At 41.0% G+C, this 27,438-nt stretch overlaps 1 non-coding gene across 1 annotated transcript; it reads right to left on the minus strand.

The window, feature by feature from the left end:
* Positions 1–14,720: 14,720 nt before the first annotated feature.
* On the minus strand, positions 14,721–14,824 carry LOC119258361 (small nucleolar RNA U13). The gene has a single exon (XR_005128224.1). It is a non-coding gene; the product is annotated as a small nucleolar RNA U13 (small nucleolar RNA).
* Positions 14,825–27,438: the final 12,614 nt, after the last annotated feature.

Genomic DNA, 27,438 nt, shown 5'->3' on the forward strand with positions numbered 1-27,438 from the left:
TGAACCTTATTATTTTAAGAGGAGAAGGGAAAAGAAGACTACAACATTTTTTTTTGAGACTTGAGTGAATGTAAATACTCAAAGCTTTACTAAGATTTCTTTTTTATTATTATTTAATTTTTTTTAATTGAAGCAACATTTGTATGGTGAAGGATGTAATTAGACCATTAGTGGTGAACATAAGATTTCTTTTTAAAAAATGAATCATTGGCAGTGAATAAAACTCCAGTCTATATATAATGTCACAAGTCTTAAAACCTACTTTACAGTCAGGTTCCTGGTAGAGAACAGATCACACACTGTAGGGACAACTAAAGAAATTTTAATAAATGTTATTTCATAAAAAATGGGTTAGTGTTTTAAAAGCAACAAGAAATGTTGAAGCGCCCAGGAATGACCCACGCTGAGAAATGGTTACCATCCAGAGATACCCAAGGGCAGAGTGAACTAGCAGATAAGACGGCTCTGGGAGAGGGGTCACCTGCAGCAGTTCTGAGGGGCTACACAGAAAAACGTGACAACTGCCAAACCAAGCTATTTTCTCTTTTCTCAGATCTCCTGATGAGTCTCCCATTGGCCAAACTCAAAGGGAGGTCTCTAAAAATCTGCCTCTGGACATATAGAACATGGGGGGGAAGGATAAAGAATGCTTTTATTGGTCAAAAAATACATAGCCATTAATTGAGTTCCCAAAATAAGGCATTTCTGTCCCTGTGGAGTTTCGGGAAGTTACAGGTGTATCAAAGAAAAAGGGGGAGGAACATGTAGCACAGATGCTGTGAGAATGAGCACCATTTTTCTCACACCCACTTCTAGGCTGCTGACATCTCTGAGGCCTTGGACAAAAACTTCTAGCATGCCATGAACCGGGCTTGCTGAATGGGGATGGGCACCTGGGAAGGAGAAAGCAGGAAAGCGGATATATATTGGAGGGGGGCGAAGGAGAAGGAAGAGAGACATGAGGAGGAGAGACACATGGGTGAGAGACAAATGGGGAGATTACTCCTGGTTCTCGGTCTTGATGGCTTTAGCATTTTGGTAGAGACCATGGTAGCTATCATCTTGACCTCGTGGTGGACTGTATGGTATATTTTGAATTTTGGGTCTCTCCTGTCCCAATTCTCTGGAAACTGCCTAACTCCTTTGTTGTGCTTCCCTGACAGGAGAGGCTTTAGGCTCAGAGCAAACCTTCTGGCTCCACCTACCCTGTCTTGGACTGAGCCTGTTTGGTTGGATATTTGCCCATGAGGGTGATTCCCAGGGCAATTTAGGATTAAGTAGGTAACTTCAGGGATAGCACAGGAAGGGACTTTGGGAGAGTTAAAGAGGCATCTGAGATAAGGGCAGAGAAATCCAGGAGGGCTAATGACAGCAGTAAATTCTAAGAGATCTTGGACAGGGGCAGTGAAAGAAAGATTAAGATAAGAGCTGGGAAGCTGGACACAGCTACCTGGGGGAGTATGGCCACTGGGAGAGAGCCAATCACAAAGAGGATGCCAGATTTTAGAATAGAGAAAAAAAGGTTTAAATACCCCTAGACACAGGCCTGCAATGGCTTCCTTGTCCCTCCCGAGTACAGTGTACCTGGGAGTCCTTACTTTCTTCTTTTAAATACAACTTTACTTTCTTAAAAAAAAGTTTGTTTCTCTCTGCTTATCTAAAATGTCTGTGAATTCCTTTTTATGGCTTCATGGGGAGAAGACCCTGTGGTGGTTCAAGGATTAAATTAATAGCGCACACCACACTGGCGTCAAGGAGATTGGTGACTTTGGTGTTTGGTTGGGAGTCTGTTATCTGCAATCTCCCCTCCTTCCCTCCTCCGCTCCTCCTCCTGCTCTTCCACCTCCTCCTTCCTTTCTCTCTCTGCACCAATTAAGTATCTCTGAGCACACTGAGCACACCGTCTGTATTCTTTGCCTTTATGCTCACAGAAGTCACACCCTTTCAGAATGGGCAAAATGTTTTGTTTTTTTTCTCATAATAGTTTGGGGGCCTCTGGGTGCCCTTTGGCTTTACATGGTCCCCTGACTGAGAAAGAGCTTACTGATTTCAGGGCCAAGCATAGTGGGACATAGATGAATTCTGGTTTAACCAACCTGGAAGCTCTTTGAACATACCTTTTCGGGTATTATGAAGGCTTTGCTACAGAGACATGATTGATTAACTCACTGGTCTTTGGTGATTGAATTCAATCTCCACCCACCCACTCCCAGCCCCTGAGGTCAGAATAATAGGACTGAAAGTTCCAACATTTCAATCATCTGGTTGGTTCCCCTGGCAACCCCCATTACCCTTTGGTGACACAGGAGAACTATGAACTTTCCAAAAGTCATCTCATTAGCACAACAAGCCACATTTCATGGTTCTCAGGATTTAGTGAATTCCAAGGGATTTAGGAGCTCTATGCTAAGAATGGGACAAATGCCATATATATATAATTAAAAATCACACCACCCCTTCCCAAAAAACAGAGGGCCTTATATCTGAACCTAGAGACTGTGTGAGTTTTGGTGAAGGAACAGAACCAGCAACCAGCCTGAGGGAGGTTCAGGGGAGTAGATACAGGGACCTCTACCTCATTCTGCCCTATAGCACCCTATTGATCAAAATGAACTGGAAGCAAATGCAAGAGAACACTTGTGATGTGCCTGGATAGGTCAGCTTCCCCATAAGTAGGGTGAAGTAGGGTAAAAAAATTAATCTGGAAAGGCAAACAAGAGATATCTGGCAAACCTGCTTTTTAAATAAGCCCCTCTCCCCTTATCCTTTACTTCCTTCATCTCTCCCTCTCTCCTTTTCAGTAAACTTCATTAACCTTTGTACCAAGCACTGTACTGACTGCTCTCATACATTATTTCTTTTAACCCTTAACTTTTTTTTTCTGAGGGAAGGGACATTACTTTTCCTAAGCAAGCACCTCCCATGATGTTGATTTCTCAGCAGTTTTCAAAGTTTTTAATAGAAGCGTTCTTTTAAAGAAATAAAACCTTGTAAGAATTCTAATATGTGAAACTATGTAGGGGCAGGAAGGCCACAGAGCAGGTTTTCTGATCCAGCAGACCGGGTAAAGGAGGAATCAGAGTCCTCAGTTGCTTTTGCAGGTCTTTTATTTAGATTTACCAGGCACACGGCAGGCAGGGGTGCTGGGGGCCGGGAGGCTGGCAGTCCTCCCAGCCCCCAGCAAATCCTCACTCTATCTGGGCCTTCTTGCGTTCTCTCTGCTTCTCTTCTCTTGGCTTCTCTGCTTCTTTCTCGGCTTCTGCTGGCGTCCCCGTGACGCCGCCCTTAAAAGCCCAGTCTTAGCCCAGGTGAATCCCATCTACCTATGCCCACACCCTACTCCAGGTGCCCGCCATCAGGCATGCAAGGATCCATCATCTATCCTGATGGCGGGAGGGCAGAAAAGCCTGATATTTTTTCCTTACCCTACAAACTAATAACACAGTTTTTATGGAAGTTTTAAAATGGAAACTTACATTTCCTTATTGTTAGGTTAATCAAGGAGAACAATAATGTTTCTATTAATGCAAATGTTTAAAGTTGGTTTCATTGGCCTACCTTGACATCAACAACCTGGAACATTGATAGACTTTTTGAAACAACTTGATAACCACTGACATAGTGTCTGGGAAAATATGAAGCTTCATTTTCCCTAACCTACAACTTCTCAGCAATCCTCCTCCAGTTTGTAATGAAAATCTGACAATGTGTAAATATGAGCTTTGACTCATAGCTATACTTCTCCAATCTCCTGGTCAGGAAATATCCCACCCCTCCAAAAACTGAAGTTTTATGTTTCAGTTATCGAACACTTTGCAGCAGCTAGCTGAGGGAAGGCAGGCTCTGATTAGAAACATGAAGATTTAGGGAGCGGGGACATGATTGCCATGTTGGCTTTTAGCCAAATAACCTGTTAGGCAGCAGAGCCAAGAAAACAAGCACTGATTAGTAGTCCCTGCATTTACAAAAGAGGTTTAGATCCAATCCTAACAATCTGCTGTGACGAATATTCCTAACCTACTGTATCTGTAACAGGGCTGCCTTAAAATTAAGAATTAGTCTAATCAAAATTTATTCATCAGTGCTTCTACTCACAAAGAAAATCCCATAAGATTATTTATATTTAAATTTAGCAGACTGAAAATCTCGAAGGCACTCTCTATAAAACATAAAATTGAACTTTGAACCTACTTATAAGGTTTCTGTTGCCTAATGTTTATTATAAAAATGTTTCAATGTTAAATTTAGTCATTCATTCATTTAACAAATATTTGAGTGCAGATCATGTACCAAGCACTGTTCTGAATTCTGGTAAGAGGTCTCAGTGAGCTATAGCAGAAATAAACAACTTTCTGAATTTAATCAGAATTGGTAGACCAGTTTTGAAGGCATTTTAATTCAAGTAACAGAATTTCAAATTAATGCTAGTTCAAATTGCCTTTGGTATGTTTGCCCAATGCTACAGGGAAGCAACCGCTGCCTATGGTTCAGGGTATGACAGCCAGGGGCCACACTTTTGAAATACTCTTGCTCTTTCTCTCAGACTCATCACGTTATGTTGAGCAGATGACTGTGAGGGAAGGAGGGACATAAGGAAATAAGTAGGCAAAGGTGATGTTGGAGGAGGGATGTGATAACAAGCTTTATTTGGGGTAGGGTGAGTGTAAGGGCAGGAATGACCACTGAGCAGGTTTTCTTTGATCCCATGCAGACTGGGTAAAGGAGTCAGAGTCCTCAGTGGTTTTTGCAGGTCTTTTATTGGGATTTACCCGGTACACAGCAGGCAAGGGTGCTGGGGGACCGGGAGGCTGGCAGGCCTCTCAGCCCCCAGCAAGTCCTCACTCTATCTGGGCTCTCTGGTGATCTCTGCTTCTGCTTCTGCTTCTCTCTCAGCTTCTCTTTTGGCTTCTGCTGGCGTCCCCGTGACACCGCCCTTAAAAGCCCAGTCTCAGCCCAGGTGAATCCCATCTACCTCTGCCCACACCCTAATCCAGGTGTCCGCCATCAGGCATGCATTCAGGGCCACAAGGATTCATCATCTAGCCTGATGGCGGGAGGGCAGAAAAGCCTGACATTTTTCCTTACCCTACATTGAGTCAATGGACTTGGTGTTCTGATGACACCATATGTCCCATAGGCAACTGTCCTATAGACATATGTGCTATAGGCAATTAGAGACACAGAACTGGATTTGAGCACAGGAGTCAGAGTTGAGGAGGAGGATAGAGGGGGGTCAAGAAGGCAGAAAGAGTCTAAATTGAGAACTTAGGTGAATAGCTTTTTCTAAGAACTGAGAATAATACAACTGTGAGGAGGGGATGGCCTGAGGCGAGGGGAGTACAGATGAAACAGTTGAAGTATATTAGCCTCGTTAAAGTGGGAGATGAGATCCTGTGGGAGGGGGAATTGGACCTTACTGAGTGATTAGATTGGAAACAACCAGTGTGCCAGCAAACAAGGGCCAACACAAGCTAACGCAGCTGAGAGATGATAAAACGTAGTGACCCAGGGCTGCAGATTTCCAAAATATCCACGATGGCAATTTAGAGATGAACAGTGCTAGAGGACATGATGACCTAGGGCTAGTGATGACCCTGAGATGAGGACTCTGGGCATGTGCACCATGAGCAGGTAGAAGGGGCTGTCTGGAAAGACAGGCAGGAGAGCACCCAGGGAGTCAACCCCTATGATGAGTTCACCTGGGGCCCTGTTTCATTTCCTACTCTTCCTGGTCCTGGTTGGGTGCAATTGGGTTTATCTCCATGCAAGACCAACTGCAGAAAGCCAAGGGTAGAGAAAAGGGATACTGTTTCCAAAAGAAAACTGAATAAACAGTAGACATCACAACCATGAAGAAGTTCACCCAACTCCAGCTTCTAGCAAAATTCTTGTGTAATAGAACTTTATCTCCAGAGTTTGGATTACTTTTGAGGGGTTGACTCAAAGTCCTACCAGACTGATATAGTCACTCTTATTTTTTTAGACTTTGTCTTTCTTTTTTTTTGCCTTACTTTTTTTTTTTAAAGATTTATTTATTTATGCATACAAGAACCAGGGTGCAGACCAGAGGGGTGTGTGTGTGGGTGTGTGTGTGTGAGAGAATTCACCAGAGACAGAGTGGGGAGCAGAACAGGCCAATTTACTGAAATACACTCCTAAGGGGAACGGCAGGTGAGAGGAGGAGAGGTCTGCTGTGCCATGTGGGTAGATCCCTGGCCGGGGATCAAACTTGTGCTGCTGATCGCTTTCTGAGACTTAACCCCTTGTGTCACCACAGAGGCCCCTTCTTTGTTGTTTTTTAGTTTGAAAGATTTTTATTTAATAAAAAAAGGTGATATGTTCTCTGGGACTGGAAGTCTGATCTATTTAGGCCTTCAAGTGTTGTGGTGGTGATTTTGTCCCTCTCACTGCAGAGGGAGAAAGTCATGAAGTATATACACCATTTAGACTGCAGAACAAGCAGTTATCCTACTAAATATGGTGTAGCAGCAGGAAGGGCACAGTGCAGGTTTTCTATGATTCTAGCAGACAGGGTAAAGGAGGAGTCCTGGAGGTCTCAGTGGCTTTTGCAGGCTTTTATTGGGATTTGCCAGGTACACAGCAGGCAGGGGTGCCTGCCAGCCTCCCGGCCCCCAGCAAGTCTTCACTCTATCTCTCTGGCATTCTCTGGTGGTTTCTGCTTCTCTGCTCTCTGCTCTCCTCATGGTTTTCTCTGCTTCTGCTACTCATTGTCTGTTTGTTCTGCTTTGGATTATCCTGCCAAGTACGCCAATTGTAATGGCAGGAGGACATGGAGCAGGATCTCTATGACCCGAGCAGACGGTAAAGGAGGTGAGAGTACTGGAGCCCTCAGTGGCTTTTGCAGGCTTTTATTGGGATTTACCAAGCACATGGCAGGCAGGCTGGCAGGCCTCCCATCCCCCAGCAAGTCTTCACTCTTTCTGGGCTCTCTGGCATTCTCTGGTGGCCTTGTTCTCTGCTGCTCTTGTGGTTCTTCTGCTTCTCTGCTTCTAATGGTTCTCCTTCTGCTTATGTCCCAATGACGCCGCCCCTATAAGCCCAGTCTCTTAGCCCGGGTATACCTTCTTACACATACTCACACCCTACTCCAGGTGCCTGCCATCAGACATGCATTCAGGACTACAAGGATCCATCATCAATCATAATGGCGGGAGGGCAGAAAAGTGTGATACTTTTTACCTTACCCTACATCTGGGTTTAGCTGTTTTGTATAGTTACATGAATGTTAGTTTCTTCAGCCCGTGGTGAGGAAGGGGGAGAATGGAGAAGTGGAGAGACACATCAAAAGTGGAAAAATTCAGGGCTCTGCAAAGAAGGGAAGGAGCTCCCCTAGGCTTAGAGAACAAGTAACTTAAGGAGCTGTGATGTGTTTCACCCCAATGAACATAAAAGGAACCTTGGGGGTGAGGGTAAATTATATGTTGGCCTAAATCTGCTCCTCATGGTAATTAAGCAGGCTGTCCCATAACAAAAAGCTTCCAAATGCTTAATCTCAGATCTACCCAAGGAAAGCAGTAGAATAGAAGACACTATTCATCCAGCTGGGTTCCTGGTGACAGGCTTAAACAAGTAAGAGGAAAATGGGGCAGTCAGGTTGCTGGCTGGTGGGTAGAAAAGAGATCTGGGCATCACTGAGAAAAAAGAAAAACAAATAAAAACCTGACAATTGTGGGTTCTAGATTGATGGGAGTTGAGAGAGAGGAGGGGAGTAGCCTAGAATTCCAGTCAATCTGCAACAATTCTGTTGTGGATAACTCCCATATGGATTTCTGAAACTTTGGGGACACTTAAGGAAAGAAAGAAATGTCCACTATGACAAAGGGTGGAGGAGACTCAGGGTTGCAGGGCCTCACCTGACAGATACCGAGGGAATCTAGGTAGACTCCCAGCTTTAAGGACGTCTGCATTTCTGTTATCCCGCACCTGCCGCAAGCACCTTTTTAATCTTACATCTGGTTGGGGGACAGGGAAAACAGGGTATGTGTCGGAGGAGATGTATATGCATAGCTGTTATACTTCAGTTCATCACAAGGTGTGGATGCTGACTCCCATGCCTGCCACCACATCTGGTCCACAGAATTTAGTATGTTTTGTGAGATGGTTTTTAAAAGTACCTGTCCAGGGCGCCAAGAGCAACTTCTCTTATTCTTCTCTGTTGAAGAGTGATGTTCTCTAAACCTTCCCTCCAATAAGGAAGGGTTTTAACTTAGAAGAAAGACAGGCTGATTTTTCTTTTATGAAGTCATCTCCTCCTCAAAACTAAACCAAAACAAATCCTAGAAGTCTGTCTACAGAATCAGACTACTAGAAGGGAGGTAGGGATGGGAGCCAAGTGGAGAGGGAGACAATAGGCTGTAGATGTGTGAACCTGTATCCCTAAACCATGTAAGCTAATGGTGCCTCAATTTTAAAAAGATACAATTTATTTATTTATTTTTTTACGTGACATTTTATTTTTTTATCTTCCATTTATTTTATTTTTTTAAATAAATTTTATTTTTATATTCCCCATACAATTGCAATCCCCTTATTTTGACCCCAATCCCTCCCCTCCCCGCCCCCCATCCCCCATAGAGTGTCTCTGGTTCATAGCTGTTTGTTGATTTTGATTTTCACTTTCTTATAGTTATTCATTTTCCTGGCCCCTTATTTAAGTTTTCTAGATTCCTGCTATGAGTGAGACCATCCGGTATTTTTCTTTTTCTTTCTGGCTTATTTCGCCGAGCATGATCCCTTCCAGCGCCATCCATGTTGCGGCAAATTGCATGTGTTTATCTTTTTTGAATGCTGAGTAATATTCCATGGTGTATATGTACCACATCTTCTTGACCCAGTCATCTATTTTTGGGCATTTGGGTTCTTTCCAAAGCTTAGCTATTGTAAACAGTGCTGCTATAAACATAGGGGTGCAGGTGCTCTTGGAATTGATGTTTCTGTGTCCTTTGGGTAAATACCTAGGAGTGGAATTGCTGGATCATATGGAAGCTCTATGTTTAGTAGGTCCAGAAATCTCCACACAGCTCTCCATAGTGGTTGGACCAGTTTGCATTCCCACCAACAGTGCAGGAGAGTTCCTTTTTCTTCACATCCTCGCCAACATTTGTTGTTGCTAGGTTTTTTAATATGTTCCATTCTTACTGGTGTAAGATGGTATCTCATGGTAGTTTTAATTTGCATTTCCCTGATTACAAGTGATGTTGAACATTTTTTCATATGCCTGTTGGCCATTTGCATTTCCTCTTCAGAGAAGTTTCTTTTTAGCTCTTCTGCCCATTTTTGACTGGATTATTTTCTTTGTTTGTGTTGAGTCTCATCAGCTCTTTGCAGATTTTTGTGATCAGTCCTTTATCGTTAGTGTTGTGTGCAAAAATGTTCTCCCAGTCGGTGGGGTTTCTCTTTGTTTTTGTTATTGTCTCTTTTGCTGTGCAGAAGCTCTTTAATTTGATGTAGTCCCAGCTGTTTATCTTTGCCTTCACTATCCCTGCTTTGGGTGATGTGTCTGTAAAGATGTCTTTGATGTGCATATCCCGTAGTGTTTCGCCTATATTTCCTTCTATGTATTTTATGGTTTCTGGTCTTATGTCTAGTTCTTTAATCCATTTTGAGTTGATTTTTGTGTATGGTGTGAGGTAGTGGTCAAGCTTCATTCTTTTGCATGTAGCGACCCAGTTTTCCCAGCACCATTTATTGAACAAACTTTCTTTGCTCCAATGCATAGTCTTTGCTCCTTTGTCAAAGATTAGTTGACCATAAATCTGTGGGTTTATTTCTGGATTTTCTATTCGATTCCATTGGTCTGTTTGTCTGTTCTTGTTCCAATACCATGCAGTTTTGATGATTATGGCTTTGTATATAGTTTGAAGTCTGGGCATGTGATGCCTCCATTCCCTTCTTAAAAAGATACAATTTAAACAAAGATAATGAGTTCAGGGAAATAAGCAGGAAGAATCACTTTTAATGTCCAGTGATAGTATACATGTGAGAGATGTTGCCACTCCACAATAAAGATTGTCCATTATCTGAGTAATTTCTATTTAAAAAATATAATAAATTTAGCAAGATATAGATTTGCATTAAAATATTCATTAAAAAGACAAACTCATTGTCCACCAAGCAGATAATGAGCAAACTATTTTGTTACCCCTCACCAATATGATTCGAACAGTAACAGACTCACAACTATCAATTACTTTGTGAGGTGGGTCCAACAGTGATTTCCCAAAGGGAAACAAAAAAGATGACTTTACCTGAAACATTTCCCAAATGTATTTCTATGTATAGAGAAAGAATAACTGTGTGGCTATTTCAATTTATATAAAGAGGTTAGTAATTTTGTTTAAAATGGCTGCATTTCATCTTTCTTATGACTATAATATACTCCATGGTATGTACATAGCACATCGTCTTGAACCAATTTCTGTTCGTGGACATTTAGGCTGCTTCCAAGTCCTAGCTATTGAAAATAATGCTGCCATTAATGTTGTGGAACATGTGGGGGTTTTGTTGATGGTTTTATATTCTATGGATATATGCCCAAGAGTGGGATTGCTGGGTCATATGGTATTTACCATTTTAGTTTTATAAGATAATCCAGATTGTTTTCCATGTGATTGCACCAGTTCACTTTCCCACCAGTGGTTTAATAGAGTTCCTTTTCCTTTATATATTTTCCAGAACTTATTGTTGGGGATTTTTTTACTATGTGCTATTCTCACAGGTGTGAAATGGTAGCTCATTGTAGCTTTAATTTGCATCTCTCTTATTAGCAGGAAATGTGAAAATTTTTTCATGTCTCTTGGACTCTTGGATATCCTCAGGTGAATTTTCTGCTCCAATCTGCAGCCCTTGTATTAATTGGGTTGTTTTTTAATTGTTGGATTTTTCATATACCTTGGATATTAATCTTTTATCAGTTATATATCATGTAAATATTTTTTTCCATTCAATATAATGTCTATTTACCTGTGTTGTATTTTCACTGGTGTGTAAAAGCTTTTTAACTTGAGGTGATGCCATTGTTTAATTTTGTTTTTATTTTCCTTGCCATAGGATTTGAGTCACCAAAAATATCTTTATTGCTGATATCATAGAATGTATCACCAATGTTTTCTTCTATGTATTTCATTGTTGCAGTTCTTATATCTAGCCTTTAATCCATTTGAAGTTTATTTTTGTGTACGGTATTAGTGAGCAATCCAACTTCATTGTTTTATATGTGGCTTTCCAATTTTTCCAGCACCATTTATTAAAGAGACTGTCATTCCCCATATTATGATCATAGCTACTCTATCACAGATTAGATATTGATATGTACATGGTTTTATTTCTTGGCTTTCAAGTCTGTTTCATTTATCCATATACCTATTTTTATGTCAATGCCATGTTATTTTTAATATGACTGTTTTATAGTATGAAGTCAGTTAACGTGATATCTCTATTTCTCTCCTTTTCTTTTTGGGTTGCTTTTGCAATGTCAGGCCTTTTGTGGTTTGTTATGAATTCCAATATTTTTTGCTCAGTTTCTTTGAAAAACATTGCTAGTATTTGATGGGGATTTTATTACATTTGTAAATCATTTTTAGGCACGATAGTCATTTTGAAATGTATTGATTCCCCTCATCCATTAGCATGATTTATCCTTGCATTGCCATATGTTGCTACTGAAGTTCTTTAGTAAGAAGTTATATTTTCATTGTATAGGCCTTACATAGCCTTAATTAGCTTAATTCCAAAGTATGCATTTCTTTAGGAAGCAATTACAAATTGAGTTATTTTCTTAATTTCTTTTGCTTCTTGTTCTTTTTTGTATATTAAAAAGGCTATGGATTTTTATATGTTGATTTTTTAAACTGCTAGTTTTCTGTATTCACCTATTGATGGAATTTTTAGATTCTCTATGTAGAATATCATACTGGGGCCTCCCCTGGTGGCGCAGAGGTTGAGCGCTGGGCTGCGAGGTTGCCTGCAGCCTCTATAGCGCTGGTTCGTTCCCCGGCCGCTGGTGAGGGTCCTACAAAAAAATAATAATAATAAAAAAAATCATACTGTTTGGTAACTCTGGCATTAGTTTGAACAGAAGTGGTGACACTGACCGTCTTTATCTTGTTCCCGATCTTAAGGGAAATTTTTTTCAGTTTTTTACCACTGAGTATTATATTGGCAGTTGGTTTGTGATATGTGGCCTTTATTATATTGAGATAGGTTCCATCTATTCCCATCTTGTTTTGAGGTTTTAATCATGAATGAATGTGGAATCCAATTGCATGTTTTCTATTTATCTATCATAAAATTTTTATTTTCATTTTTGTTGATAGTATGTATTACATTAATTGATTTACATATATTAAAGCATCCAATGTAGCCCAGGGATGAGTCCTGCTTAATCATTGTATATATACTATCATTGTAGTATACTATTGAATTCAATTTGCTAGTATTTTATTGAAAATTTTTGAATTGATATTCATCAGGGAGATTGGTCTATAATTTTTTCTGCTGTCATTATTTTGGCATTAGCGGAATGTTGGATGTAAAATACATTAGAGCACATCCATCCTTCTTGTATTTTAAGAAAACAATTTGAGTTAGATGAGCATTAGTTTCCTTTAAAAGTTTGATAAAATTCTTTTGTAAAGCTGAAGTCCTGGACTTTTCCTTTTCAGAAGATTTTTTATTATTGTTTCAACTTCCACATTTGTGATCAATTTTATTGATTTTTATGATCTTTTGCATTTTTGTGCTATTTATGGTGATAGCCTCTTTATTTGTGATTCTGTTTATTAGTGTTTTTTTTTCTCATTTTTGTTAGCCTAATTACAGATTTGTCTATTTTGTTTCTCTTCTTGAAGAACAAGCTTTTAGATTCATTGATTTATTATATAGTCTTTAAAATCTCTGTTCAATTATTTCCACTCTTATTTTTATCATTTCCTTCTTCCTCCAACTTTGGGTATTGTTTGTTCCTCTTTTTCAAATTGCTTTAGTTGTAGTGTTATATAATCTGGGATTTCTCTCGATTCTTCATGTGGATGGGTACTGTAATTATTTATCCTCTTCCATTACTTTGCTGTGGTAGATTCTGAATAGATACATTGAGTCTGGTAGCTTGTTTTATCATTCCCATTAGTCTCAAGGTGTTTTTCATAGTTTCTCCTGTTTCTATTTTCTAATATTTGATTTCTAATTTATGGCATTACAGCCAGAGTTGGTATAACTTCAATATTTTTATTTATTTTTTATTAAAATTTTTTACATCATTGTTCATTTTTAAACAATATTTGCTTTCCCCCACCCCCTCAGGTGTAGTCCCCATAGAGTTTCCTTCACCAATGCACCCATGCACCATCACCTCATTCCCCTGTGCTCCTCCCTCTCTCCCCCTGATCCCTCTCCTGCCTCCTCCCCTGCAGTATGTCTCTGACTTATAATAGTCTGTTTTGCTTTGTTGGGTTTTGTACTGTTATTATTTTTTTACACTGATGTCTTATTTGGTTCCCCTATATTCCTGCTATAAGTGAAACCATCCAATTTTTTTTCAATATTTGTTTTATTGACAATTGACTTATGTCTCAGCATGTGGTCTAGTAATGACAATGTTCTGTGTGCCCTTGGAAAAAAATGTGTATGCAGCAGTTTTAGGGTGGAGTGTTCTATAAATGTCTGTTAGAGCTATTTCATCTAGTTCCTCATTTAAAGCAATTGTTTCATTTTTTTATGCCTTGTCTTGTTGATCTGTCCATCACTGCAAGTGGGTTATTAACAGCACCTGGTATTACTGTGCTGTTATTGGTTCCCTTACGTTCTGTTATTAATTGTCATATGTACATCAGCACTCCATCATTTGGTGCATATATACTAATGAGTGTTATTTCTTCTTGTATTAGACAGTTTATCATATAGAGTCTACCTCTATGATACTTCTTAACTGGAAGTCCATTTTATCAGATATAAGTATATCTGTTCGCAAATTTTTTTGGTTGTCATTTGCTTGTATAACCGTCTTGTAGCCTTTAACTATATGTTTATGCTTGTCTTTGTTGGTAAGATGAGTTTCTTGTAAACAGTAGAAGGTTGGACTTTGTTTTGAAATACATTAAGCCACTGTACATATTTTAACTGGTAAGTTCAGGACATTTATGTTTATGATAATTATTGAGACATAAGTTTTCATTGCCATTTTGTTATGTTTTTGTTGCTTTGGTTTGTCACATGGGTTCTTATTTTTTGAAGGTTCTTTGTTATGTTTTGTTTATGTTCCATTTTCATTGTTTTATATGTTACTTTTATTATTTTTGTTTAAGGATTCTACTGAGCTAGTATATGATGGGCTACTTTTGTGATGTATTTGACTGGTTCAGATGGGCCACTCTCTTACTTTCCTCTTTACTATTAGGTAAGTTATGGGTCTGTGGCCAAATATTCATTACTCTGTTGCTTTGGAATAATGCTTTTATAATTTCTTTCTTGTGCAACAGGTAATGATAAATTCTTTTAGTTTTTACTTTTCAGTGAAGATCCTTTTTCTTCTTTCTGTCTTGAATGTTAATCTTTCTGGGTAAAGGATTCTGGGCTGGAAGTCTTTAAGTATTTTAAATATCTACTTCCAGTTCCTTTGTGCTTGTAATTTTTCCATTGAAAGATCCATTGACAGTCTGATTGATGTTCTGTATACTACCTTTTTTTTTTTTTTTTTTTTTTCACGTCAGAAGGGTAATGTGCCGACGTCGTAACAAGGTTTAAGGGAGGCACATCTCACACAGCCGCGTGAGCACCCAATCATCACGCTTATGAACCGGAAAAGGATCTGTATACTACCTTTTATTCTCTTGATGTAGTATTCTCTACTTGTCTTTGATTCTCAACTCCTTTCTTATAATGTGTCTTCATGTCTGTCTGTCTGGTATTTTTTCTTTCTTTCTTTCTGGAGTGCTCTGAAGTTCTTGGGTTACAACATCTGGCTCACTTCCCAGATTGAGATGGTTTTTAGCAATTATTTCTTTAAATAAATAAATGTTCTATGCCTTTCTGTCATTTCTCCTTCTGGGACCCATATGATATACATGCTATTTCTCTTAAGTTGTCCTGGATGGTTGTCATAGTATTTTCATTTTTCAAAATTCTTTTTCTCTACATTGTTTTATTACTGTGTTCTCCAAAATTCTAATCAATAAACAAGAAGTCAAGAAAAAGACAAAACTTTCAAGCAGATCTTAGACCTGAGACACGGAGCAAAGGCAGGAAAAGAGGAGGGATCAAAGCAAGGGAGGGAAGAGCACAAGGGAGTGTGGTGATGGATCACAGGTGCTGTGGTGGTAAGAGAACTACTACAGGACTACACCTGAGGAGAGAAATCAAATACTATACAAGAATGAACAGGGATGTAAGAAAATAAATACATAAATTTTAAAACAGATTTAAATTAAAAATCAAAATTGTGGTTGAGTCATTCATTTTCTCCATTGCTTTTATTTGTCTCCTATTGAGGCTTTGCATTGCATTTTTATACTTTTTAAAGAAATTTTATTTTTTGCATATAAGAGCTGGAGTGTAGGCCAGAGGTATGGGGACAGGAGTGAGAGGATTAACCAGAGACAGAGTGGGGAGCGGAACAGGCGAATCTACTGAAATACATTGTAGAGGGGAACAGCGGGTATGACAGGAGAGATCTGCTGCGCCATATGGGCTAGCTCCCTGGCCAGGGATCAAACTCAGGCCATAGCTGGTGATAGCACTTGAGCCTTATCACTCAGGCCACCGGGGAGGACCTGCATTGCATTTTTAAAATCAGATTATTTCTAACTATAGTGGCCTTATATTTTCCTTATCTTTTTTCTATTGTTGTTTTATATAATCTGCTCTTTTGTGTTCCATAAATTTTGCTAGAACTGTTGCCCTGAACTCCCCTTCTCTCAAGCTCCCCAGTTCCACTCATTTCAGGGATTATTTTGCTCTGGCATTTTTGATGTTTTCTTTTCTCTCTTCATTTTAAAATTTTTTATGGGTTTTTATAGGGATAGATTTTCAGACTGTTGTTTTTATACCTGTTGAATAATCTGAGGACTAGCATCAGTGAGGATTAGAAATTATAAAAGAGGACTGGAGCAGTAGGTCACCAAAGAATAACCCCCAGTAGACTCATGAATTTCACCTTGCTTTTGCACTGTGGAGGCCAGACTTATGGGGTGGGGATCCATAGTAATCCCTCTTTCGGGCCAGCTCGTCAGTCTTAGCATTTTTATAGTCATGCGTCCACTTCCACTCTAGGCTATTTTTGAGCACAGATTGTAGCTAATAAAGGACCACTGGCTAGGAGTAAAACAGTGCCAAGGAGGGGGACAGTTTACTCTGGATTCTTACCTATATACTAACAATTGCAAGACTACTCAGACTCAGGGAAAAAACAATAGGGTTTTACTAACAAACAGGAGCTTGGGGAAAAGGAAAGAGTTTCTAAGGCCACAAGTGGCCAGCTGTCTCACCTCAGATAATGTTCACATTATCTTATTGTCCACAACAAAGACTGCCCATACAAGATGGCACTGTACCTTCAATGAGAGCCTGGAGCTGGTGACAAGCTGGTAAGGAGTGGGCCAGGATCCAATTCATGGTGGCAGTTGAAGGTATTCACAAGTGTGACTATGGAAATGACAATACAGCAGCAACAATCTGAAGGCTGGGTTGGACAGTGCCAGACTCAACAGCATGGGTAGGTGGTGCTGGTTGATAAGAAATGGTGGAAGCTCTCAGAGGTGACCAGACACAAGTGGCAGTCTCTGGTCACCAGGAGACGATGTCAGACACCAGTGTTACAGCTCTTTGTGAGCAGTTGGCCTATACCAACAGGGAATAGCTCTGTATAAGAGATACTAGGTTGAGGCTGACAATGCTCCTTGAAGGCAATGTTGGAGGCCAGTGCAGTGCCCAGGTCTGGCAAAAGTCTGTGAAGTCTGAGAGGGTCATCTGCTGAATTCCATGGAGGTAATCTGCTCAATCTTGTTTGGAGGTCATCTGCTGAATGAATCAAGGTGGCTCCTGCTCTGCTTTATGTCCTCTTCAGGGTCCCACCTTATAAGCTTGATTGGACTGTTTTTCAATCCTAGCTGTTTGGTGTCAATTAAGCCCCAATCAGCTTGCCCCATTTTCAATTTGTATAATGAACTCAAGGGCTTGTTGTAGCTCGAGAGCTCAAACCAGATTGGTCCATGATGATCCTGACTCCAGAATCAAAAGGAAAAACCCATGCCTGCTGAGACACAGTCTGCACTGAGGTCAGGGAAGGATCATGGGCAAGTGGGCTCTGGGGAGACGTGGTTGGAGCAGGTTTCAGTGGAGCTGAAGGCACACTAATCTGGCACCCCTCTGGAGGGGAGTGTGTAACAATGCTGGGGGCCTGCAGCAGTGATGGGACATGGCCACTAGGAGCCTGCCATCTTGTCCTGGAGCACTCAGGTCTCTTGCCCTGTGCCTTCAGGGAGCTGCAGTGTCAGGGCTGCCCCAGCAGGGCCCAACACTACTTGCAGGGGTCCTAAACCAGGGGCCCCAGGGTTTGGGGGCTCGGGGTTGCCTCTACGGCCAGATTCCCAGGGCTAGCCAGCTCTGAGGAAGAGCAACCACTATGGCTGTAGCTATTGCAGCTGTTGCTGTTGGGGTGGCATGGGGCTGCCCCCATGCAGCACACTTTGATAGTAGGCCAGGAAACTCCTGCCACTGCTGCCACCCAAGTGGATGCTATTGGAGCCCTGGAGGCTCGATGATTAAGCCTGGAAGGGATGCTGTGAGAGGAGGCAGGATGGCACCAAAAACTTCAGCAGGCCCCTCTGCTTTAGCAGGCAGACTACTGTAATAGCCGTTGTCCTCTTTTCTTTTCCAGGGCAGAGTCTTTATAGTAGAGTGTTCACTCCTGCTATTGGTAGGTAGTTGAGCTCTAGTTTGTTCAAGTATTTCTTTATTTTAATTTTAGACCTGGAGTGTGGGTAGCAGGTGTTTGGATATTTTAGTCTGGGCTTCCAGTAGTAATGTTATAGGACAGGGAGAGGGGCAGCCCAAACCCCGCAAACCTGCCTATTCTAAATGGGTTCTGCCATTCGCCGCATCAACACAAAACATATGACACTTTAATGGGAAGGAACTTTAATAAAAACTAGGAAACAATACAGGTAAGGCAAAGAGTCTAGTTTCTAAATGAAGCACCCAAAGTTACCCGTCCCCTCGTGGGTAAAACTCCATCCATATGGGGTCGGCCCAGAGCAAGGCCCCAAAGCCTGCCACAAGTCTAAAACATCTTCCAGTGGGGACCCACAGAAAAGGGTCACAAACAACCGGACAAGCCCGGAAGGAAAAGAGCAAAATCAACATCCAGATAAAAGCTGCCATTGTCACCTCCCCACGGGTCTCACCCACATCTGTGTCACCCAGTCCACGACCAAAAGACAAGCTCAGTTTCTTTACGTGTCTCTAGGCTCCATGCGCCTCCTCCAGGTCTCCTGGCTCCATCCTGCTTCCTTCCTCAGTCCCTTCTTGCAGCTTCTTCTCTTCCTGCTCAGCTCCACCCTCCCTTGGGTGGGGCAGGGAACCTCCCCCTTTCCTGGGGACCACCCTTTTACAGTAAGTCCTTCTAAAAGGAAACCCAGGTGCTCTCACCTGATAGATAGAGGTTACAACTACTTTATGTCAAGAGTTTCAGACTCAAGCCAATAGTCTTCACTCTATGCCCCCACCCCTGAGCTCTTCAACAATGCACCCTCCATCCTGGGTACCTGCTTGTGCACTCCCTTATTTAGTGCAGTACTATGTACCAATGTTGGAGTGTGCACGAGTCAATAGCTATAAGGGGGCTCTATGCAGCAGTTGCTCTTCCTCTTGTGGGTTATACTCCCCCATTCTCACTGAGCCAATGTTCCTAGTTTGTGCTGTGGTTATCTTTCTTTCCTTCAGGGCATTTGGGGCTTTGTTTTATAGCAGGTTAGTTGTATCTGGAGGAGGCAAGCCTTTTGTCACCAATCTGCTGCTATCTTGGTGGACCTTTCAGGTGATTGTTTTAAAGAAATTCTATACTCCTCTCTATCTTTAGCAGCATTTTTCTCCTGGGTGGGAGAAAGGTAATGGCAGATTAAATAAAGTTTAATAGAAACAGGTTTGTTTTTATTTTTTTTGCATAGAAGAACTGGGGTGCAGGCCAGAGGTGTGGGGAGGTGGGGGGGGCGGTGGCGGTGGTGAGAGGATTAAGTAAAGACAGAGTGGGGAGCAGAAGAGGCAGATTTAGTGAAATACACTGCTAAGGGGAGCAGCAGGAAAGACAGGAGAGGTCTGCTTCTCCGTAAGTGGGTTAGCTCGTTGGCTGGAATTGAACTCAGGTCCTCAAGCCATAACTGTGATAGCAATGAGACTTAACCCTTAGGCCACCAGGGAAGCCTTAGAAACAGTTCTTAAGAATTTCCAGTATTTGTTTTGTTTTGTATTATTATTATTTTCCCTCCTGATGTCTTATTTGGCTCACCTATATTCCTGCTATAAGTAAAACCATCCAATATTTCCAATATTTTTCTTTTTCCTTCTGATTTATTTCACTTAGTGCAAATCCTTCTTGTTCCATCCAAATGACATGAGTTTATCTTTTTTTGATTGCTGAATAGTATTCCATTGTGTATACATATATATATCACATCTTCTTGATCCAGCCATCTATTTTTGAGCATTTGGGTTATTTCTAGATTTTACCTATTATGAATAGTGCTGCAATAAATATAGGGGTACACGTGTTCTTTTGAATCAATGTTTTTTGTGTCCTTTGGGTAGAACACATGTTCTTTTGAATCAATGTTTTTGTGTCCTTTGGGTAGATCGCTAAGAGTAGAATTGCTGGGTCATATGGTAGCTCCATTTTTAGTAGACTGAGAAAAAACAAACAGACAATTAGAAACCAGAGACATCCTGCATGGGAGGAGGAGGGCGAGGGATAAAACAGAGCGAGGGAAAAGCACAGGGGACTGTGGTGTGTGGTGCATGAGTGTATTGGTGAAGGAAATTGTACTGGGACTACACCTGGGGAGGAGGGGGAGAAAGCAAACACTGTTTGAAAATGAACAATAATGGGCCTCCCCGGTGGTGCAGTGGGTTGAGCGCTGTGCTGTGAAGCTGTCTGCAGCCTCTGTAGTGAGGGCTCGATTCCCTGCCGGCCAGGGAGATATCCACATGGCGCAGCAGACCTCTCCTCCCTTGCCTGATGCTCCCCTCAGCAGTGCTTTCTTTCCGTCTGTCTGTTCTGGTCCCCGTTCTGTCTCTGGTGAATTCTCTCACCCTCCTGCGCCTCTGGCCTGTACCCCAGTTCTTGTATAAATAAATAAATAAATCTTTAAAAAAATGAACAATGATGTAAGGAGACCCAATAATTGGGCCTCCTTGGTGGCCTAGGAGTTAAGTCTCAGAGCTATCAAAACTATGGCCTGAGTTCAATCCCTGGCCAGGGAGCTAATGCATATATGGCACAGCAGACCTCTCCTATCTTGCCTGCGGTTTCCCTCAGCAGTGTATTTCAGTAGATCCACCTATTCTGCTCCCTACTCTGTCTTTGGTGAATCTTTTCACACACTCTCTCCCCCACACCTCTGGCCTATACCACAATTCTTCTACACACACACACACACACACACACACACACACACGAATATCCAATAACTTTTTTTCTCCTCTTACCAGAATACCTTGAATCTATAATATGTTACAGTGGCTAAAAGTACAGGTCTTTACTAGTGAGGACATGGGAAAATGGGAACCCTGATTCATTTCTGGTCATAGTACAAAATGCTGCAGCCACTGTAGAAAACAATATGGCAATGTTAAACATGCAGTTACTATATGAGTCAACAATTCTACTTGTGGTTGTATCTCTCAAAGAAATGAACGTGGGAACTCAAAGAGATACACATAAGTAGGAGCAGACCCACAAGTCAATCCAAAACGCCTGTCAAAAAATGATTGGATAAACAAAATGTGAAATGTACATACAATGGAATATTATTTATTGTAGTATGTATCAGGAATGAAATTCTGATGCTAGAACATGGATAAATCTTGAAAGCACTATGCTAAGTGAAATAAGTTTGACATAAAAAGGATAAATATTGTATGACTTCAATTGTGTGAGGTACCTGGAATAGCTAATTCATAGAGACTGAATAGTGGTTCCTAGGGTTTGGGAGAAGGGGGTATGTAAGTTATTGTTCAATGGGTATGAAGTCTCATTTTGGTATTATGAAAAAAATTCTGAAACTAGCTAGTGGTGATGGCTACATATTATTGTGAATATACTTAATGTAGATGAATTGTACATGTTTTAAAAATGACTAAAATTTTATCTATATTTTGACACAAAAAAGCAAAGAAAACCCTCTTATCCAGTTCCAACCATCAGAGGCAGAATTAGCCATTCCCTTGTGACAAGATGGTTGTTTACAAGTATGTGGCCCTCCAGAGGCATTCCTGATTCCTACAGAAGTTCCTTGTACTCTTGCACTCCACAGTAAGGGGAGGGACACATATAAATTAGGTGTGGTTGGGTGATTGAAGGGTCTGTTGTGGTAGAGCTCCAGAAGAAAGTAGGAGGATGTGGTAGGAGAATAGTACTAACAATGCCAAGATTTCAATCTTTCAAGTGGAAGGAACGGTGCCATGAATTGGTGAAATCAAATGACAACTCTTGTCTCTTCACATTTTCACTTGAGAAAATAACTTCTTGTGTTTAATCTTCTCCTTGGGAAAGAAAGGTGGTTTCTCTAGTCACACAGAATTCTGAGATGTTAGTATTGGAAGGTCATTTACTGGTCATCTAGTACAGGCTGTCACCTGAAACAGCGGGCATTTCTGAAATTGCAGTGGAAGTTGGCTGTTTGGTATCTCCTTAAACTCTCCTGAGGATGGGAGCTCATTACTTGGTGAAGCAGTTCAGGTCTGATACTTAGACAACTGCCCCTGACTTGAGATTGAAATTTGCATTCTGGGAACTTTCATTTACCTACCCCAGTTTTATCCTCTAGTGTCTCCTGAGGTAGATATATTCCTTTTCTCAAATGAGAGTCCATTTAATTTTTCAATGTTCCTCTCAGGTTTTCACTAATGCTTCCTTTTTATTTTGTTAGATCAAATTTTTCAAATTTTTTGTTAGATCAGATTTTTCAAATTTTTCCATTTCTTTAACTTCTCATCCAGTGGCATGGCTCTGGGACGTCGCATCATCCTGGTCTTTATATCTCAGTTGGTCAGGAAATCCTGAGGCTCCCAAACCTAGAAACAGCATTTAAGCTGTGGGCTGACCAGGAGGAAGAATAGTGGGGACACTCCCTCCTTTAACTGGATGCTCATGATACAACTTCTGTAACCCAAGATTGCATTTGTCGCTTTAGTCAGATGAGGCTTTAACCCCATCTTCTGGGATTTGAGTGTACTGCCATTTAACTTTGTTTTCTTCTTCTGATCTTGCAACCAGGGCCACATATGATACTTGTACTGAATTACCCTTCTCTGACTCTAAATTCCATATGTCTTTCCAATCCCCAGGAATCTCTTATTACCAAGTGCCATGATTGCTGCTTCCATCTCCCCAAATGAGACACTAGTTCAGTTATTGAGTCATTGCCATGTGCCAGGAATTGTATTAAGTGCTATCGCGGTGGTGCTTATGAGGAGCTACAGGTTATTTGGGAATAGTTGACATCAAATAACAGATGTGAAGGAGCAAGGACACAGAAAACCTTATTTTCTATCTTGGGCTTGGTTTAGTAGCAATGGAAAACCCTTAGAATGCTTCAAGAAGTTGGGAAAGTAATCAAATTTGTGTTTTACTGAATTTGTGTTTATTGAATTAAAAAAAAAAGCACTAATTTGGAAGCAGACAAATTGGTTGGAAATACTTAACCCACTGGGTTCATTCAAGCAAGGGATATTGAGGACTTCTATGAAGACAGTAGTATAATATGATGCAGATCAAGCAATGTAGTGCGTGCAATTGGCAGGCCTTGTTAGTAGAGAACTGTGAATGACAGAGAACATACAACAAAAACAACAAAAGTCCAGGTTGAGGGCCTCCACAGTGGCGCAGCAGTTGAGCCCTGGGCTGTGAAGCTGCCTATGGCCTCTGCAGTGCCAATTCGATCCCTGGCCACCGGCGAGGGTCCCACATGGAGAGCAGACCTCTCCTGCTACGCCTGCTGCTCCCCTCAGCAGTGTATTTCATCAGTCTGCCTGTTCTGCTCCCCGCTCTGGCTCTGGTGAATTCTCTCAGCCTCCCACGCTTCTGACTGTACCCAGTGCTTGTATAAATAAATAAATAAATCTTTAAAAAAAAAAAGTCCATGTCGACTCCCAGAAATATGGATTAAATGGCTGGGAGTATGGTGATACAACAGGTTGGAAGGATAGAGGGAACCAGGAGTTGAACTTTGAACATGTGAAACTCCAATTGCTTATTGACATGAAATTTATAATATCTAATAAACCTTTTGATTTATGTGTCTGAATATCACAGGCCATGTTGGGAGATGGAGGTCTTCAATTCCTCAGTGGAAGTCAAAAGTCTAAGAATAGATGAGCCAGTACAAGGAGAGTATGGAGCAGCCAAAGGATTGGCCTATGACTATTTAAGGCAGATTTTACAAACAAGTTCAGCACATTTTCTAAAGTTGACACAGTCAAATTTGACTTTGTTGCCAACATTTAAAAAACAAAAAATTTCACCTGAAAATGAGCATTTCCAATTCTCTGAAAATCATTTATGTTTTCTCACAGCAACATTCCACCAAAACTGAATGGCTATATCCCCTTTAAATGGGATATATACGTTCCAATTCCTTGTAGCATCCACTACTTCCCACTGTCTTTCAACACTAAGGTTCGTGTAAATTCCCATTAATAATTACGATAGTGCTATTTTATATACTTGCTTCATTTACTTATATTACTTGCCTGGTCCTGGTAGATACTTGAGTTTTTAATTCTCAGCTTAAAATGTGAGTAAAGCAAGATGATCCCATTAGAAACCAAGAAGTACAGTTGGAGAAATGAAAAGGAACCAGGAGAGAAATATCCTAGTTGCCAAGAAATTTCAAGAATGAGAAGTTGAACAGTGTCAACTATTAACAAACAAAAAACCGTGTCAAGTATATAAGATGTTTAATAAGATAAGGATTGAAAAATGCCTACAGGTTTGTAAATATGAAAACTACTAGAGATCTTTGCCAGAAGAGAATATTTGTCAGAAACAGTTTCAGGGCCTCCCTGTGAAATTGTCGGCAACATCAGCAGCGTGGGTAGATCCCAGCCAGCTGGCCAGCGAGGGTCCCACATGGTGTGGCAGACCTCTCCTGTTGCCCCCGCTGCTCCCCTCAGCAGTGTATTTCTTCAGTCTGCCTGTTCTGTTTTTGCTCTGTCTTCGGTGAATTCTCTCACTCTCCCACACATCTGGCCTGTACCCCAGTTCTCGTATAAATAAAATAAAATCTCTAAAAAAAAAAAAAAGAAACATTTTCAACAGAAGGGTGTAGAATGGACTGGAATCACAGGGGTTTGAGGAGTGAATGGGAAGTGAGAAAATAGAGAAACAATTTTCTTCCTTCCAGAAACTTGACCAGATCGGAGACCTGGGCAGTAGTGAAGTGTTTTTTTTTTTTTAAGATTTATTTATTTATGCATAAAAGAACTGGGGTACAGGCCAGAGGTGTAGGGGGGTGAGAGGATTCACCAGAAACAGAGCAGGGAACAGAACAGGCAGATTGACTGAAGGACTGAAGTACACTGCTGAGGGGAGCAGCGGGCGAGTCAGGAGAGGTCTGCTGTGCCATGTGGGTAGCTCCCTGGCCAGGGATCAAACTGGTGCTGCAGTGGCTGCAAATAGTTTTATAGGTTGCGTCTTAACTCCTTGCTCCACCAGGGAGGCCCAGTAGTCAAGTTTTAAGGGGTGAGAAAGGCTAAAAGAGATTGTCACTTTCTAGAGGGAAGTCTGAGCATATTTATGGATTGCATGCAAAGATTCAGTAGGAAGGAGAAAAATTGGTGATCTAAGAGAGATGATAATGCATAGATGAAGGTGCCAGAGATGCAAGAGGGTGATATCCTGTGTGCAGGTGAAGGGGATAACTCTGAGGGGTAAAGAAATTATGGGAAAAGGTCAAATTGTTTACGTTCAATCACTTCTCTTATTAAAAAAAAAAAAAAGGTTCTCTCTTAAATGTGAGAATTGTGAATTGGAAGTGAAGATCTCAAGGATCTCAGTGAAGTTTTGTCTGAGTTCCAGGTGGGGACGCGAGTGGGGTTCACTGAGGATAGATCAGCACAAAGATTGTAGAATGACCCCAAGGATCCAACTGAGGCTGTAGGTCAGTGATGCCAGCTTGGTTAAGTGAGTCTGTCTAGCTTTCAGGAACAGGCTCAGAATTGCATACAGCACACAGTAATATCTTTAGGGGCAGCAAATCCAATGGCTAAAAACACAGACTTGGCGAAAAGGCATGTATCACTGTCATCTTAAGGCATTAATGTTCTAAAGCCCTCAACTGAATTGCTGGTGTCATTTCCTGTACATTTCTCAGGTTTTAGCAGACAGAGAAAGATAGCACTTGACTCAAGAAAGCTCTTGTCAAATTGGTTTTCCCAATTTTCTGTTAACTAAAAGTGTTTATTCTGGCCCATGGTAAGCTAACCATGTTTCAGGGAAGTTCAAAGCATAAGGAAGCAGGAGTGTCCAAATCTCAGCCAAAGGGACAGTTAAAACTTGAATAGAGAAGATGCTTTTGTTGACTGCAAACAAAATCAAGCAGTTATCCCAACAACAAAATAATTTGGTTTTTGTTCAGAAGCAAAACATCTGACGAGAAAACAGATTGGAGAGTGCATTCATGCCACCCTCATGCGTTTCCCACATGCCCTTCCCCAAATCCGAGTCTAACAGCCCCTAGAGTCACCTGTGGAGGATCTCCCCCTCATTTCTTATGGGAGACTCAGGGCATGTTGGGGCTTATTATTTATTGGTTTGTGCAAGTGTGGGCTCTCTCTAGTCTTTCAACCTCATTTAATAGGATTCTGAATAATAACGTCCACATTATTGTGGAAAAGCCAGAAAGAAGACAAAGATTGGGGTGAGGTAAGAGTCAGGGACAGCCCTCCATTTAGCCCTCCATCAGTCTTGGGATTTGAATCTGGGCCTGTATCTATAAACTTATTGATACCACAACCCTGAGGAACATGTTCATTCCCCCTCACACCCTCCACTTGTCACTGAAAGTTCACGACTTTTGTTTTCAAAAGTCTATTATCAATTAATGGAAATTGTTGTCTAAGAGTAGCTGTAAGACTATAATTCTGCAGACGTTTTGCCTCTTTTGTTATCTAACCTTTATTTAAATATGAGGGTAACATTATGCTTCAAAACAAGGTCTATTTCACAGACACATGTAAAGATTAAAACAAATTGGGAAATTTAAATCTTTCTCCATCTATTGTCTGGTTATGTGACCATGGTTCCTTTGTTTAAGCCGAGTCCCTTTAAATAAAAAAAAAAAGTCAATGAATAGGAATTTATTCCATGCATAGTTCCATAAATTAACATTCTCTGATTATGAAAGTGCAAAGCACTACATCTCCCTGTCCTCAAGGTGTTTTTCTGACTAGTATGAAGAGAATACAAGTGTGATCATATTTTTTTTGGTTATGTCAGTGCCAGGGTTGCTCTTAGCTGGAGAGCTGTTACTTCCTCTAAATATCCCTTAGGGATTATGCCAGAATTTTTTTTATTGATGTTATTTTGTGTTTGTTTAAAATTTTATGTTCCTTTGGTTGAGATCCACCCTATTTTTTTATGTGGAATCAGAGCCATTCCATCATAATCTTCCTACCAGAGCACCTCTTTCATCACCTCCTTTCTAGGAATTCTGGATTTCCCAGCTGTGTCAGGATCTCCAAGACCATCCCCCATTTGCTGATTCACTAGAAGGATTCACAAGACTCAGCAGAAAAAAAAAAATCATACTCATCGCTGTGCTTGATTATAGTGAAGGGATACGAAGCAAAATCAGTGAAGGAGAAAGGCACCAGAGTGAGGGCAGGAGGAATGCAGGTGTGAGGCCTCAAGAATCTTCTTCCAACAGAGTCACACGAGATGTGCTTAATTCATCCCACACTGAATTGTGATGTCCTGTGTGACATGGCATCAGTATTGCTCATTACAGACTCAGTACCCAGAGACCTTATTGGAGACTGGTCACATGGATATGCTCTGCATAGCACATTCCAAAATTCTAGGCTCGGAAGGAAAGGTGTTCAGATAGTTTAGGCTCAGTGAGCCACTCTTATTACTTCCTATCAGCATTGACTGTTTACCAGCAACATTCCCATCACCAGCTGAGGCCCAGCCTTGCATGCAGCCTTCTTAAG

The sequence above is a fragment of the Talpa occidentalis genome, unplaced genomic scaffold (genome assembly GCF_014898055.3).
Source record: "Talpa occidentalis isolate TD23 unplaced genomic scaffold, MPIMG_talOcc4v2.1 talOcc4.4, whole genome shotgun sequence".
Taxonomy (NCBI): domain Eukaryota; kingdom Metazoa; phylum Chordata; class Mammalia; order Eulipotyphla; family Talpidae; genus Talpa; species Talpa occidentalis.